We start from the raw sequence: 17,295 nt of genomic DNA on the forward strand, positions 1-17,295 counted from the left end.
TTTATGTTTCATGACCTTCGTTTTTAAATAAAGAGATTTGAGGCATATCTCCAAAAGGTGTGGGTGGTCTATCCAGAAATGATCAGGCTGTGCGATGCTAACACATAGCCAAGGGAAAGAACCTACAGATGAACAGTAAATGGCCCTCAGAGTTATATAGGAGTGACTGTAAATAGGGAACAAGCAAAGAGAACAGTTGTAGCAAGGAGCCTGAATATCAGCTCTTGGAACATGTAACGATCAATCGCCATGTATTCAGGCCCATGGTTCAGCCACCCTAAATGTACCATTTCACTTCATTTTCCCAACAATTCTCAGAGCCAGTATTACCGGGGCACTAGGCCAGCGCGGTTCAACAATGAGGTGTATATGACTAAGTGCTTTGGATTTGCAAACTCCCCAATGTGGCCAATGTGTCTTTCAGACTACAGCATCCTGGCATTATTGACTTGGGTGCTCAAAATGTATTAGCTTCAGGGGGCCTCTCGGGGGTTTTCCGCGGTGCCGGGTGACTGCAGCCTGCTCCAAATATCGATGTTGTCGGAAGCTCACACAAAAAACAATGCTATATCTGCCGTTGGAGTTTGGGTCGTGGGAGAATCCGGACTGGGACATGCACACTAGGTTACCACTCCCAGAGTGGTTGGAACTGGCTCTTCTTGAGGCTGGGAAGGCGGTGGTGGAAAGAGATGGTCCTAGGAGAGATATTGGTTGATGAATGAAAGGGAAGAAAATGGGGAAGGACTGGGACCAGGACACCAGATGGGCATGAAGGTAAAGTTGGTGGGTAACATTAAAATGTTTTTTAATGAATAACTGTATTACATTCATCAAAGTAGGAAAATAAAATATGTGAAAAATAACAGGTCACATGCAAAGTCAGAGAGAGCTCAAAGAGCGGAAGTTCGTTCTGGAGCTACTGCTGGCACTTGGGCAGACAGCCTGGTTCTCCCAACATCACGTGCTGTGACACAAAACAACCACCATGTGTTAAACATGCAAAGAAAAAGGAAACAAAAATCAAGCTGCAAACATTGAGAGTGGTGAATGGTTTTTCTTTTGGGGGCAGTGGAAGAGACTTTGAAGTGAAGAGTTGTAAGTATTTCCTAAGGGGAAAAGAGTAAGAACACCTTGGCCAGCACAGGGATTAGAAGCCCAGAGGGGAGAGTCTGAAGGCCTTCAATTGCTAATGTGAAAAAAGGTAAGGAGTACTGCATTTACATAATTTAGAGTTTGCAAAGAAGAAAAATCTAACGCAGCTCAACAGTCATTCCCAATTTTCCTAGGTGATTCTAGGCAATGAGTAAAGGAGAGAGCACTTGTACCCCTTTTAAAATACACACCTGCTTAAGCAATTTTTTAATGGGATCATTCATTTAAGACAAATTTCAGTGCCATTTGCTATACTTGCTAGTTTTGAAGCTATTGCCATTGTTTTATCCATGGGCTGGTATAGCACAGCGGGAAGGGCATTTGCCTTGCAAGTGGCCAGCATGGGCAACCCAAGTTCGATTCCTCCACCCCTTGTAGAGAACCTGGCAAGCTACCGAGAGTATCTCCCCTGCATGGCAAGCTTGGCACGTATTCTGACGTAATCGATATGCCAAACACAGTAACAATTGCCACAATGGAGACATTACAGGGCCCGCTTGAGCAAATCAGTGAACAACGAAACAACATTGACAGTAAGAGTGACCTTTATTTTATCCATAACAGTTCCGTCATTTCCAAAAACAGTCTCTTCACTACCCACTGACCTCTCCATTCTCTCCCTGCTCTGGTTCCTGGCAACACTCCTCTTTTTTCTATTTGAATTTTCTTTCGCTAAACCCTTCACATACATGGATCTTAACATATGTGACCTTTTTGGCAGCCGTTTTTAAACCCTGATGCTTTCAAAGTTCATCTCTGCTACAGTATGTCATTACTTCCTCTGACTGATATTCTGTTGTATGGATCTATAATATTAGAGAGGCTTCCACACGTTATAAATTCTCAAAGCCTGGAGGTCTCATAAATTGGCTAAAAGAAATGTTGATAGGTGTTGTACACATAGTACAGAGGGTAGGGTGCTTGTCCTTAACACAGGAGGCCTGCTTGGCTCCCTGGCACTCCATATGTCCCCAGAGCCCTGCCATGAGTGACTCCTGAGCACAGAGCCAAGAGGAACCTCTGAGCACCATCAGGTGTAGATACAACACACAAAAGAATAAGAGTACTCTCACACACACACAAAGATCTAGTCCCATTCGTGTAATTTTAGATGCTAACAACATCATGGTGTAGAATAGGTAATGGCCATTCAAAGAAACCATAAACCCTGCAAATATTCCTCTGTTTTTAAAACCTTGATTGAATGGATTCTATGGCTGGCAATGCAAAGATCTGTTGTATTTTCAGGTGAATCAATGAAATAACATATGTTGTGACACAATGGAGGAAGTAGATAATGAAGATAGAGGAGAAAGTCATGTGACCTTCGAGGCCAGGATGTGAGTATATGAACTACCAGACAAGCCTCGGGGAAGTTATCAGAAGTTAACAGAAAATAGAGGCTAAAGACCTTCTAAAGAAGGCATATATCCGGGCTGACATCTTTTCCCCAGTGATCTGTATATGAAATTTCTGGCTTGTAGGAGTGCGTATTTTTTTCTTCTGATGTTTAAGCTAACAGGTAATTGGTTACAGCAATCACAGAACCCTAAACAAAACAGTACATCAATAACACAGTAGCCTATAAAACAATACAGTGCTCCAGCAAAAAATATCTGAACCCAGTACATATAAAACTTAAATATCTTTTTCTATTTCACTCTTAAATAGAAACAGCACTTGTTAAGGAACATGTGTAACTATTACACAAGTAGCAATATCATGAACCTGGGACTTAAATTAAAATTATCGGTGTTTTTCCCTGCTCCATATTAATTTTCAAACTATTTTGACTTTTTATTGTAGTAAAGTCTCCAGGAATGATTCCTGAGTGCAGAGCCAAGAGTAATACCTGAGCATAACCAAGTGTGGCCCCCAAACTGAAATAAATAAATAAATAAATAGATCAGATATTGAATGTTTCCTATCCACTTTTTAGCCATATTGTCCATAACTCAATCACCTCTATTCTCACAGCCACTATACATATGCTCAGACTAGCCTCACCCATGAATGAATCTCTTCCAACCTCTTATACTTTACACCACTGATAGATCAAGAGTAGCACACCACATTTGTTGAGGTTTAAAATAGAAGGCAAGTGGTGGGTGGGTGTGCACTCCAGGGCAGTGTGCCCAGATATCCAGCTCAGGGAACTGCAAGACTCCTCACTGTTGGCCATCCCCCCTTCCCCCAGAGGCACTCAGGACAAAGGCCTTCCCCAGCAAATTTTAGGACTGCATCAGAAGTGGGAAATAATTCCAGATCAGGTACCATTGTTGCCTAGTCCCCCAAAAGTAGAGCAGCGGCGGTGGGGATGGCCTTCAAGGCAGCAGCGCCTCATGTGGCTGCTCTAATTTTCCTCTTTCTCTACACTTTGGACTCAATTTTCAATCTGCATTACCTTATTTTGAGGAGAACAGCCTGGCTGTCACAAACACGTTATGCCAATAGTCCACTAGCCTATTTTGCTCTCAGCAAAGTATATGTGAATACAAGAAACTGACAAGTCTACATTAAAGAACGCATATCTGAAACTTCACTAGAGGACTCACAGAGGTCACAAAGGAGTAGCACCAAAGACAAAGCTAGAATTCTAGAAGGGGGTAAAGGTGACCACCATCGAAGAGCTCTTCCAGAATCCTTTCTCACTGGAGGAGCGGAACATTGAGAGTGAACCGGAGGGTCCCAATTCGAAAATACCTAAGGAGCACGAAGAAAAGTTGCAAATTCCCACCACGAGGAGTGAATGAAGAAAACAGCTCAGAAGCCTCAATACGGAATACCAGCAAATACAATCTCTCCAATAAAGAATTCAGAGATGAAATGTTGAGGATGTTTATTGAACTCAAAGAAACGATGGAACAGGCAGCCAGTAATTTAAAGGAAGCTATGAAAGAAATAGTGGAATGGACAGCCAATAAAATCAGGAAGCAATGAAAGCAGAAATAAGAAAGCGACAAACATGTGTAATTAATAAAGGAGTCAGGAGATGAAATTAAAAACAGAGTGCACACACTCAACAGTAGAATAACCACCACTGAAAACAGAATCACTGAGCTTCAAGATGAGCTGCATAACACATACAGGCAACAGCATATAATGGGAAAGGACCTCAAAATAGCTCATGTGAATCAGAGACCTAGGGGATGAACTTCAGAAAAACGACATAAGAATCATCAAAGATTCAGAAGAATGTGGAGGCAACCCCAATGAAGTAGCAACTGTTAAGGACATCATTGCTGAGAATTTCCCAAAGCTGGAGAATGCAGACATCCAGATCCATGGAGCTTGAAGTGTACCTGCTAAAAGAAACCCCAATAAAGAGACTCCAATATATCATATTCAGAATGACGGATACCACATATAGGACATAATACTGCAAGCAGAAAGGCCAAAGAAGGAAATCACATACAAAGGAGCATCCCTTAGATTTGCAGCAGACTTATTAAAGGAAACCATCCTAGCCCAAAGAAAATGGGGGGTTATAGTAAAAAAAATCAATGAAACGATTGCTTCAACAAGAATACTCTATCCTTCAATGAAATACACTGCAGCTGTTAGAAAGGATGAATTCATGAAAGTTACATAGAAGTAGTTCAACATAGTCAGTATCATGCTAGGTGAAAGGAGTCAGAAAGAGAGGGACAGACATAGAAAGACTCCACTCATCTGGGGAATATTAAATAACAGAATGGGACAAAACACCCAAGAATAGCGAGATAATTACCAGGAGGTCTGTACCACGGTTTGGAACCCGGCAAAACTGGTCAGCTACATGCAAAAAAAGGAGGGGGGGCTCAGACATCTACCTAAGACCATGACAAAAGTTAGATCAAAATAGATTAAAGAACCTCAGCAACAGATCTAAATCCATAAGTTCCATTAAAGAGAAGGTCAGCAAAATCCTCCACGTTGTTGAAAATAAAATGATTGTCAGAGGTGACATGCCACTGAACAAGCAAGTGGAAACAGTGATACACTAATGGGACTTTCTTAAACTACGTAGCCTCTGTGCCTCAAAAGAATCGGTGAGCAGAATACAAAGACAGTTTACAGAATGGGAAAGGATATTCACCCAATACCCATCTGATAAGGGGTGAATATCAAGGCTATACAAGGCACTGGTTGAACTCTCCAGTAAGAAAACTTCCATCCCCTCAGAAAGTGGGGCGATGAAATAAAAAGAAACTTTCTCAGAGGAGAAATCTGAATGACCAAAAGGCACATGAAAAAATGCTCTTCATCAGAAATCATCAGGAAGATGCAGATGAAAACAAAAAGATACCATGTCACACCACAGAAACTGGCACACGTCCAAAAGAACAAAAGCAACCAGTGCTGGCATGAATGTGGATCAAAGGGCACTCTCTTTCTCTTCTGATGGGAATGCTGAATGGCACAGCCTTTTGGGAAAACAATATGGAACAAGGTTGTTTCTCATAAACATTGTCTTCGTAAGATTCAGCTGTAGTCCTACCTTTCCACACTCACGGTCAAAGTCGGCCAGCATTTGTGCTGCTTGGCTGATGTTTGGTGTTATTAAAACAATTTCATCAACAAAGCGGTGGTGTTGTAGTTGTCGACCCTCTATCTTCACTCCCATTCCTTCCCATTCCAGTCGTCGCATGATGTTCTCGAGGGTGGCACTGAAGAGTTTCGGTGAAATGGTATCACCCTTCTGAACCCTTCTCTTGAAATCAGTGATTACTTCTTTGTAGAATGGTGAAACGATGAAATGATGAAATTTACATATATGTGCATCAATATAGAGAGTGTCATGCTAAGAGAAATCAGAGAGAGAGAGACGGACAGACATAGGATGACTGCACTTATTTGTGGAATATAATGTAACAGTTGGGAGACTAACAGATGGAATAGAGTAGGGGCCACTATTTTTTTAAGATCATTTCTTAAATTCATTCAAATAATTCCTATTACCTAACTATGGAAAGATATCCTGATTTCATAAATCCTCAAATAAAAAGGCCAAAAAGATCAAATACCAAGTGTTCCAATCTTTCAATCATTTGAGCCTTTATTAACATGCAAGTACCATTTGCAAGATTTACAGGTTTTGCCAATCTTGTAGTCCAATGTTTTAAACCTAGAACTACTTTTGAATCTAAAACTAAGTAACTCACTAAAGTTGGACAAGGTTAAATAAACTATTTCTAGCTATCACCTTGACAGTTCTGATGGTAGTTTAGATTTTTATAATTGACATTACTTGTCACCAGGTAGCAGAATAGAGTTCTGATCTTGGGTCTTTTATACTAAAATATGTACCTGTATGTCTTATGCAGTTACTAAAATATATGCAATTAACATGAATATTGTTTACTTCACTACTTTCATATACTAGAAAGTACAACATTAGGTCTTTTAAGAGTAAAATTTAATTTTTTAACTCTTGGTTGTTTTTAATTTTCTGAAGTTTCTATAACCTTGTTCTGGCCTCATCTAAGCATTACAGGAATGCACAGGGTTGGCTGAGACCTAGGCACGCAGGAGGTTTGTAGAGAATTGGTTCGTGATAGTTGCAGTTCCCAGAGAAACTGGTCCATAATAAACTTATCTGGAAGAACTAAGTTGCAAGCTTAATTTATAGACTCTATAATGACAGCATTGTTGTCACTACAAGATAAAAGAAATATAAACCCACGGTCAGTGCTTCTTTCACCATAGCTTCTCATCAGCTATGCTGTCATAGAGATAAAGAGATAAAGGCCCTCCCGTTGATCGTCGATTTGCTCGAGCGGGCCTAGTAACGTCTCCATTGGAGACTTTGTTGTTACTGTGTCTGGCATATCAAATACTCTCGGTAGCTTGCCGGGCTCTCAGAGAGGGGCGGAGGAATAGAACTCGGGTCGGCCATGTTGGCCGCTTGTAAGGTGAACGCCCTACCCGCTATGCTATCGCTCCAGCTATGCTGTCATGTTTTTTAAAATTTTTGACATGTTTAGTAGGAGAGCTTATTGACCTCCTTATTAAGTTTAAGTTCACACTACCTGTGGGTAAAAGTCCCACCAATCATCATTAAGCTCGGCCATAAAGGGTATATGACTTAACTGAGTTAATTGGGTGAAAGTACCATTTATTGGGAAGCAACTCTGGCCCTGAGGACATATGACTTAACCGAGCAAATTGGCGGGAAGTAGCCTCTGATGTTTACACAGACACAGGACTGGAGAGTTAGGTGTCAACACACCTGTATTTTGTATCCTATGTCTGACTGATAAGATGGCTGGATGTATAGGAATTCCTTTCTGTCTTGATGTATGGGGATATTTTCTTGATATCTAAGTCTCATGTATTCTGGATCTGACTGACAATATGTTTTCTTGAAGTATGACATTGATTTTTTTTTCCTTTTTGGGTTACACCTGGCGTTGCTCAGAGGTTACTCCTGTCTCATACACTCAGGAATTGCTCCTGGTGGTGCTCGGAGGACCATATGGGATGCTGGGAATCGAACCTGTGTCGGCCATGTTGGCTGCGTGGAAAGCAAACGCCCTACACACTGTGCTGTCGCTCCAGCCCGAGATTGATTTTTTTATTATGGGAATATTTTCTTGATATCCAAGTCTCAAGTATCCTGGATCTGACTGACAATATGTTTTCTTGAAGTAAGACATTGATTTTTTTTATTTTTTATTTTTTGCCCATGTTTGCATTTGGAATGCTTGAAGTTATATCTACTTTTGAAAGTTTTTTTTTTCTTTTCTCTGAGCTTGCTTCTGGGGCCTGCGAGCCCAGGATGGCTATATAAACCCTTGACTATAAGCACTCAGGGTTGAGCTCTGACCTATGTGTTAGGATGCTTCAGCCTCAGCTAGCTGGATAATAAAATCTCCATGTGTGGTTTTCATTACTGCAGGACTCTTTGTCTGTCTGAATCCTCAGGGGTGATCTCCGATCCCAACACAGGTGAGTGTCTGCAGTCCCTCCCTGGCATGGATACTGCGCAGTGTGTGGTGCCCTGAACTTGTGTGAATTGTGCTGCCGACCCCGGCTGCCTTGGGCTCCTGGATCCAAGTGAGTGTGTCGGGCTCACGCTGACCTTCCTTCTCCTAAACTGTCCATCTTGAAAACTTGCTTTGTTTCTTCACTTTGCTCCATTCTTCTTCATCTGTCATGTGTCCATGAGACTCGGAACCCTCCATGTCCCATCTCCCTCTGTCCCTTACCAGCCTGGCTGCACCGCCCGCAACGTCAGGGTGCCCTTTTCAGGAGCAGCAGAACCCCCTCCCACCCCACCATCTCTGTCCCTACGCTTGTCTTTGCCCTCGGATCATTAGCTTGGTTTTTGAGCAAACTGAAAAAAGTGCTTTGATTTTGTTGTGGGGCCTGGTGTTGCTGAGGTTTTGTCCTGACGGTCCACAGGGGTTCCTTTGGGCGGTCCTCAGTGATCACTCCCTCTCACCCTGTGTGCCTACCTGCTGTTCTCACTCTGACTCACTAAGAGATTTACTTCAGCCTTAATCTTTAAACATGAATGAGTGAGCTATTGACAAAGCTGGTTTGGGTGGACCAACAGTACAGCGGGGATGGTGTTGATCTTATCCATGACCGACCATGGTTTGATCCCTAGCACTCCATGCTCCCCCAGATAACACTGGTTCTAGACAAATACAAAAGCCCAAACATTACTTTGAGGACTGTCAGATTCCTCACGGTGTTCCTCCCAGAGGATCTTCCCTTTTCTGTGGGCCTGTTTTTACTGAGAGAACCACAGAGATCCGCCTGCTGGCCTATTCATCCAGGGTCTATAGGATTAATTCTTATCTGGCTTGCTGTGTTCAATTTCAGAACTCAAACCACAGCTTCAGGATTTGTCATTGCTGCAATTTCATTTGAGAATGAGGTCATGAAATATGAGTTAGCTGGCAAGATTCAGGATAGAATAGGCATATTTTTAGGCTCTTGGGGTAGCTCAGTGGAGCAAGCATATGACTTGAAAGGTGGAGATCCAGGCTCCATCCCAACCACCACATCTATGTCTCTCGACAACTCAGGAGGAAATACAGAGCCTGATGCTGGAAGTGGAGGGAATTAGTCTCCCTGGGCACTGAAATGAGTCCATTTGAAAGTTAAAAAAAAATCTAGTATTGTTCATAGTAGTGGAATACTGTGAGTTTGCCTTCTCTAGAAAGATAGTACAAGTCTTCATGGTGTCAAAGTACTGGTTTTTGGGCCCTAGTGATAGTGCAGTGGGAAGGGCACTTGTTTTGTATGACGTGTTCACCTCGACTCCATCCCCATCACCCATATGGTCTCTGGCGCCCCACTACGACTCATCGCAGAGCACTTCTTTGTGTGCCCCTTCCCAAATTGATACAAACAAGAAAACAAAAATAATAAAAAACTCACTGATCCTGAAAATAATGTGCTTGTTCTGAGATGTTTCACATGGCCCTTGTGGTCCATCTTGGCATGTCGTGTCCGGGCCTGCTCGGGTCACATGCACTGCAACCGTTCTTCCACAGAGTCCGTGACAGTGATTTACAGGCACAGAGAGAAGATCCTTAGCGACTTCCTGGGAGGAACAAAGGATTCCTGATACTCAAATCTGAGAGATTTGGGGACATCGGTTTTGCAGACACCTTAGGCAACTGAGTAAAGGTTTGAACAAAGAATATATAAAGTGGTTCTTTGAAAAAAATCTCTGCAACCGCATATATGCTGCCTGATCCCACGTGCTCCTTATGCCCAGCGGGCCAAGCACATGGAGTGCCCCAGCACATGTGTCGCCCTCTTGAGATGTGAACTTTAATGCTTCCATGTCTAATACTGGGATGTGTGTAGGGGTCTTTCCAAGGCGGAGAGGCCTGTGTTCTTTCTTGAGCGCATTACTCCCTGTCTCTGATTTTCTTCTCTCCCGCACTCACTTCCTCTCCACACCTTCAAAAAGCCCTCCAAGTATAATCTGTTTTACTTCCAAAAAAAATATCTGCAACTGTCCACAGGTACTGTTGTGCTTCAGTCCACATCAAATACCACATGAGCCTCAAAGATTTTGAGGTCATGACCAAAGGAGACAAGGAGACGTCAACAAATAAATTTTGGAGGAGTGTATTCACAGCATCTGGAAGGTAGTCCTGCTAGGCAAGAGCATCAGCCTCCCAGCACAAGCACAGGTGAGGAAAAAACACATCCTACACACGTGTTATTTTCATAAGCACCCACAAAATTAGTTAACTCATATGTCCCATATCCTGACACCTGTTAGGGTCTGAGCTCAGGACAGCCTTACCTGTCAAGGAAAACTTTGAGAGACCAAGTCCATGCAAAAGCAAGAGGTTTATTCGAGCATGCTCGGGCTCACAGCATGACCGCAAACCGTCAGTGACAGAGAGCCCCGAGCCTCTTCAAAGGGGGCTTTTTATAGGCCATCGTCCCGTGCATTTCAGAAAAGCCCGCGCACAAATCACCCAATACATTTGAATTATCACATTAGATGCTGCACTCAGGCAGCCAGTCATTTTGCAACAAGCCATCAGCACCAGCCACTCTCTTCTGTACCTGTTACCAGGCCATCACACCAGGCAGTCAATTAGGCCTTTTCGGGTTTTATGGCCCTATTAGGTGTATTCCAGGGCAAGAAAATACCTCATTAGGCCTTCTCTGACCTTGTGGCCTTATTAGGCGGATTCCATGGCAAGGAGATGCCTCATTAGGTCTTCTCCAGCCTTATGACCTGATCTGGCGATTCCAGGGGCAAGGAGGAGGTGGGGGTACCTGGTGTTGTCAGCCTGCCGCAGCTGCAGGGCGGGATATGGGCTGGCACTTGCTTTGCTAGGGCCCACTTGTCATGGGGCTATCTTTAAACACCCAGTAAATTTACGTAGACATAAAGTGAAGCAAGCCGTGACATAGAAAATAATAAAACTGATTATACAAAGCAATCAAGTATTGATCATAAACCACGTCACTCGTGTGGACCCTAAGCCATTGTTCCTATTTCACTCCATGATCGGCAGGTGCCCTTGTGAGGCATTGCAAGCCATTAAGTCTATAACTACAGATATCAACTCTTTAAACTAAAAAGTAAACTTCTAAATTAACTAAGTTTTGTGTTTTACTATTAAACACTGTACTAATTTAGCACTGTCGTCCCATTGTCCCATTGTTCATTGATTTGCTCCAGCAGGCACCAGTAACGTCTCCATTGTGAGACTTGTTGTTGCTGTGTTTGGCATATCGAATGCGCCCCAGGGAGCTTGCCAGGCTCTGCCATGTGGGCGGGATACTCTTTGTAGCTTGCTAGTCTCTCTGAGAGGGATGGAGGAATCAAACCCGGGTGGGCTGCGTGCAAGGCAAATGCCTTATCCACTGTGCTATCGCTCCAGCCCTCCATTTTACTATACATTTTATTCATATTTTCCTCTAATAAACTAAAAATCCTAGCTGAACAATAGGTCAACACGACTGAAAAAGTGACTTTCTCCTGCACACCCACTCTATAATTCTTCTTGAGCACTGGTTCAAATTTTGAAAGAATTTAATTTTTGCTGCATAATTCATCCACTACTAAACTAATCAATGACTACTCAGCTACAGAGCAAAGAAGGGACTTTCAATTCATGTGGCTGATCTATTTTAGATTCCAGTTGAATTCAGTGCATTGTCGACTTGAGCACTATTTGAAGAGTTGCTGAGCACAGAGCTAAGAGTAGCTTGAGAACAGCACTGGATATGAAGATATACACACACATATACAGGAATATTGACTACACATAGAATGCTTTCCATTCCTCAATTCCTGAGCGTCATTCTGGGTTACCCCAAGGCCCATTCTGGGCTTGTGATTGACTTAGTTTCATGCTCAACTGTTGTAACAGAATACATGAACTGTTGGAGCTACTCCAGAATTGGAAGTTTTGTGCAATAAAAAAAATCAGTCTGGGGTGGGGGGTGGGGGGTGGGAGGGATACAGGGATCCGTGGTGGTGGGAACCGGTCACTGGTGGAGAGATGGGTATTCAAAATAAATAAATTAATTAAAAAAATAAAAATATTTAACATAAAAAATAAAAAATAAAAAAAATCACTCCAACTGGGAGTAGCTGCCCCAGGATCCATGGTTAGAACCCCAGAGGGTTCCCCGATCCCAGTGTGGAGTGATCCCTGAGCAGTCAGGCAAAAAGTCATCAACATTACAGAATATGCCCCCCCAAAATTAAATAAATCAACACAAAACATGATATCTGAATAATAATGCGCAGTGATTTCTGAGCATTATTTTTTGGTGGTTTGGTTGGGGGTCAGGTTGGAGTACTGTACTGGTGGGTGTTTACATGGAAATCCTTGTGAATTTTATTTCCTTAGTGAAAAGGTAAACATTTTGTCTCCATAGGCTATGTGTTCAGCCCCTCCCTCTCAATCTATCCGGTACATGGTGAGCCCCCGATGTCCTGCTAGAAACCAAGCAGATGTTCTGCTAGAGATCCAAGACCAGAAATGGAAAAAAAATTGAACTTTGCCCACCTGAAAGTAGGTGTCAGGACTATTTGGAGCCTGGCCCTTTAAGACTCTGACCGGAAGTGTCGGTGACGTCACAGAGCCGCGCCTTTCCCTGGGGTCTTTGGGGCGGCGGAATCTCACGGTCAGCCGGGGTCCTCGGAGCGTGAGGAGTCGGGGAGGGGCGGGAAGGGGCGACCGGGCGGACTTGAGGGTCCTGCCCGTTTCCTCCGCAGCCGCCAAGGGCTGCTCTGGGCGCCCTGAGCCTCCGCGGTCTCCGCCTTGTGAGCGGGGGTCGCTCCGTGCCGAGCGGGCGGCGGCCCCTCCCCCGGACGCCCCGGCCCCCGCCCAGAGGTTTGTCCCTTTTATTCTTGTATTTTAGGGAACAGGGGGGCTCGGCTGGAGGGATCTCATTTGGAAGCTGTGAAGGGGCGCGGGTCCCGGGGAGGCGCTGCCCGCCTGGCGGGGCTTGGGGCTGACTCCAGGCTCTCGCTCAGGGGTCCCTCCTGGGGGCTGGGGGGTCGTTCGCGAGGCCCGCGCCCTCCCTGCTGCCCTGTGGCTCTGGCCCCCAATGGAAGAGAAAGAGTAATGGTGCCTCAGTTTCCCCAGGTCGATGGGGCGTGCGCTGGGCACCTCTCCGTTACTTCCCTCAGAGACACCGGAGCCCCCGGGAACGGGGGGGGGGGGGGGGGGTAGGGGGGTTACAGGCTGGCGCTGGGGATTTGGCGAGGAAAGTTCCAGGCCGGCATTTTGCGTCACCACTTTCATTCATTATGGGGTCAGGGTAAAGGGTCGGTTTCCCTCCAAAGTTGGGAGTGGAGGGGATTCTTTTTTGATAATTACATTGTTTTAATTACGTTTAATTACATTGTTTATTTTTTGATCAACATCCGGCAGTGTTCGGGTCACTTCTGGCTCTGTCCCCGGGGATCCCTCCTGGCATACTCGGGATCCCGTGGGAATGACAACGCTCAGTCCTGGACAGCTTCATGCGAGGCATATGCTCTCTCAGTGGACTACCCTCTTCACTGGCTTGGGACTCAGAAGTGTTGGGCTGCGAGTTTGATTTTCCCCGGTTCCATGCGCCTGCAGTAGAATTTTGGGATCCTGGGAGAAGTGGAGCTGTAAGAGACCCTGGCGAAGCAGGTATAGCATCTGGGCTGTGTTGGAACAGAGGGGTTGGTGCAACCAAGTGTGCAAACTTAGCAGGAAGCAGGCTGGTCACTTCTAGGATGTGCCCCAAGCACTACCATAGTCTAGAATCACCATTGGCCACAACACCTTCATTGCTTTTTTTTTAAATAATTTTTAGGGTTTTTTTTGTGTGTGTGGAGAGAATACTTGCCCATGTTCAGCTGTTATTCCTACCTCTGCACTCAGGGATCACTCTTAGTGGTGCTCAGGAAAACATATAGATGCCAGCAATCAAACCTGGGTTAGCCACGTTCAAGACAAGAACCTCAACTCTATCACTTTTATTTATGGGCCCTAAGCTGGCAGGTGCTTTGGGCTCACACTTGGATCTTAGCGCAGGCTGGTTCCTGCAATACTGGTGTGGGGACCCTAGGTGGTCCTGAGAGAAACTGTATATCTGTAAGACATGTGGAAAGGCCTTCACTCATTTCTGAATCCCAAAAAAACCATATGAATACTCATACTGGAGAGAAGGCTTATGTATGTCAGGAGCGTGGGAAGAACTTTAGCAGATTCTCAGTGCTTGCTGTACATAGGAGAATTCACACTGGAGAGAAACCTCATAAATGTAAGGTTTGTGGAAAGTCCTTCACTACACAGTCAGCCCTGACTGAGCATATGAGAACTCATAGTGACGAGAAGCATTATCTGTGTCAGAAATGTGGGAAGGCCTTTAGCTCACTCTCAGTGCTCACTGTATATAGGAGAAATCACTTGGGAGAGAATTCTTCTGTGTGTGAAGAGTGTGGGGAGTCCTTTAACACAATGTCAGTGCTCATTTTACACAGGAGAATTCATTCGGAGAGAAACCTTCTGTATGTCAGAAGTGTGGGGAAGCCTTTAGCAAATCCTCAGTACTTCCTATTCATAGGGAAATTCACACTTGAGAGAAATGATCTGTTGTAGTTTGGTGCTCATGAGCTCCAGTGTGTCTCCATTCTTAGAGGTGTTACATACTGGGATTAATTTATTGAAGTATGTTTTACGTAATTTATTGCACACTTGGCAGCTCTTAGGAGTTTGTCCTGGTGTTGTTCTGGATGTCAGAAATGGAACTCAGAGAAAGCGTGTTCAACACAAGCAATAAGCCACAGTACAAACGTCTGGCCCCATACTCTTGGTTGAAAACGTGTTTCTCTAGCTGCATCCTGGTGTTTCCTTTTAGGTGAGAGTTCTCTACTCGCATGTTTTCAAGGGATACCGTGGTCACTGTACAGTGCTCTCTGATGTTCTTAGCAGCCTTTGGTCCTGTCCACTGTCTCTCCAGCTCTCTAGGTTGCTGCTAGGCCCGTTCCTCTGCATCTTCAGGGCTGGCTTCAGAGTCACTGCTTTCATCAACACCTTGATTGATGACTTCCCAGGGAAACTCATTTTCCTGTTTTACCTTGAATCCACTTGCTTCTGTTTTTTTTTTTGTAATGAAATTGTGTGTTAGAACATTGGTTCTATGTTTGACGTGTACAGCATCAAGGGACTCTGCTTTAACTTGCTGCCCTGAATTGTGTGACCGGCCCCACCAGCTCTTGCCTCTCTTCTCCTTTATCCTCCTTGCACTGATTCACCTGGGCTGATATAATGGTATGTCTACACGTGGAACGTTGCACTTTAAAGCTCCTTGGTGATGGATGATGTCACAGATCGGAGTCTTCCATGTGCATGTTTACTTCCTAATGATGTCAAGAGGATCAGACCTCTTATGGGCACACATTTAAAGGACAAAGTGATACTTAACTGTCCAAGAGGACACCGAACACCAATTAGTGACAGGACGTGAGGGCCTTTCACCTACAGTCCTTGTACTGTGACCAATGGGCCGTGCCAGCTTTTGGGGTGCTTTTGTGGTTGTTTTTTACTCACTCCGTACATATCTCGTCGGTTCCTGGGTTTTTACTTGCTTCGGAGACTTTAGCAGGAGGCGGGGCTTTGGTGGTTGCAATGGGGGGGATTGTTACGTAGCACACGGATCTCGAGTGTGAGTGTGTGATCCTTGGGTGTATTTTCACCTCCAGCTCTGCGACGGGGCAGCGTTGCCTGGTTGTGGACCTGAGAATGGGGTCTGCCAGTCTTGGGTGGGGATACGGACCTCTTGAGGTCAGAGGTCTAGACCATCCCAACCCTCTCATCCTTGGGTTGTTTTGGGCCCTATTCTGAAACTTTTGGTGTAGACATGCATATGTAAAACTGTCAGAGCACTTTGAAGGGCAGCTCCTCAGCCCCCAATGGTGCGAGACCCTGTTGAAGCCCATCGTTTTCATTGGCAGCCACCAGGAGGAATCCTGGGGGCCTGGGCCTAGCATGTGGCGGCGGGTTGTAAATGGATTTTTTTTCTGACTATTTTGGTTGGTTTTTTTTTTTGGGGGGGGGCTGAGCACACTTGTATTTCCCCAGAGGTGCTTTTAGGCTCTACCCTCAGAAATTGTTTCCATCAGTGATCATGACTTCATATGGGATGCTGAGGGTTGATTGTTTTCACTAAGGGAAGCACGTATTCTCTTAATTGTCTCTCCAACCTCACTTTGGTGTCTTTTTTCTGCTAAAGAATTCCGGCACCCACAAGTTAGGTTGATAAGCATTTCTCAATTCTTCATCAGCTCCCTGACCCTGACCAGGCTACCCTGGCTGTTGGGGTGAATACTGCATGTAAAGGTTTTTTAACAAGGGGTTATTTTATTTTTTCTATTTTATAAGGTAGTATACTACATTTGATTACATTTCATATTCAAACACCAATCTTAGCTAGTTGGGTTTTTTGAAGGGATGGAGATATTTGTTTAGGGATCACTCCTGCTGCATTAAAAAGAAATTTATTTAGAAAGAGCCAGAGTGGTAGTACAGTGGGGAGGGCTCTGACCTTACACAAGGCCAACCCAGGTTCAATTCCTGCCATTCCAACTCTCACAACGATACACACACTCTTGTGAGCAGAACGAGGCTAAAGGTTTGAATGAGGCAGGCCTTTCTGGGGATGTGGTCCTTTCCCATGGCTAGGGTTTGTAAATGATTATTTACTTTTCAGACAATTTTGGGTTTTTTTGGGGGGGGCATACCTATATGTGCTTGTAATGGAGTTCTTTTTTAAGCAAGATATTTGTTTTTTGGGGGGGTATGAGGAGATATTTATTCAGGGATCAATCCTAATGTGTTGGAATGAAATTTATTTAGAAAGGACTGGGGTGGTATTACTGTGGGGGTGGCACTTCCCATGCACAGGTTGAATTCCCAGACATTCCAGCAGTCCCCGAAGCCACACTAGGGGTGATCCCTCCGTACGGAAGTTGAAATCAGCCCTGAGCACTGCCTGTTGTGGCTCCCAATTGAAACACCACACACACAGACACAATAATTGTGTGAGGAAAAAGTGCCTTAAAGTTTGTCCTTCTAAGGCCCTGTGACTGCCCCCATGGTAGAACCACTTTGGGAGCTGTGGTCGCTGTGGGCGGCCTTAAAGCTCAGAGGGTGCTTAATCAAAGGGGCTCCTGGTCTAGGA

The sequence above is a fragment of the Sorex fumeus genome, unplaced genomic scaffold (genome assembly GCF_029834395.1).
Source record: "Sorex fumeus unplaced genomic scaffold, SorFum_2.1 ptg000103l, whole genome shotgun sequence".
NCBI lineage: Eukaryota > Metazoa > Chordata > Mammalia > Eulipotyphla > Soricidae > Sorex > Sorex fumeus.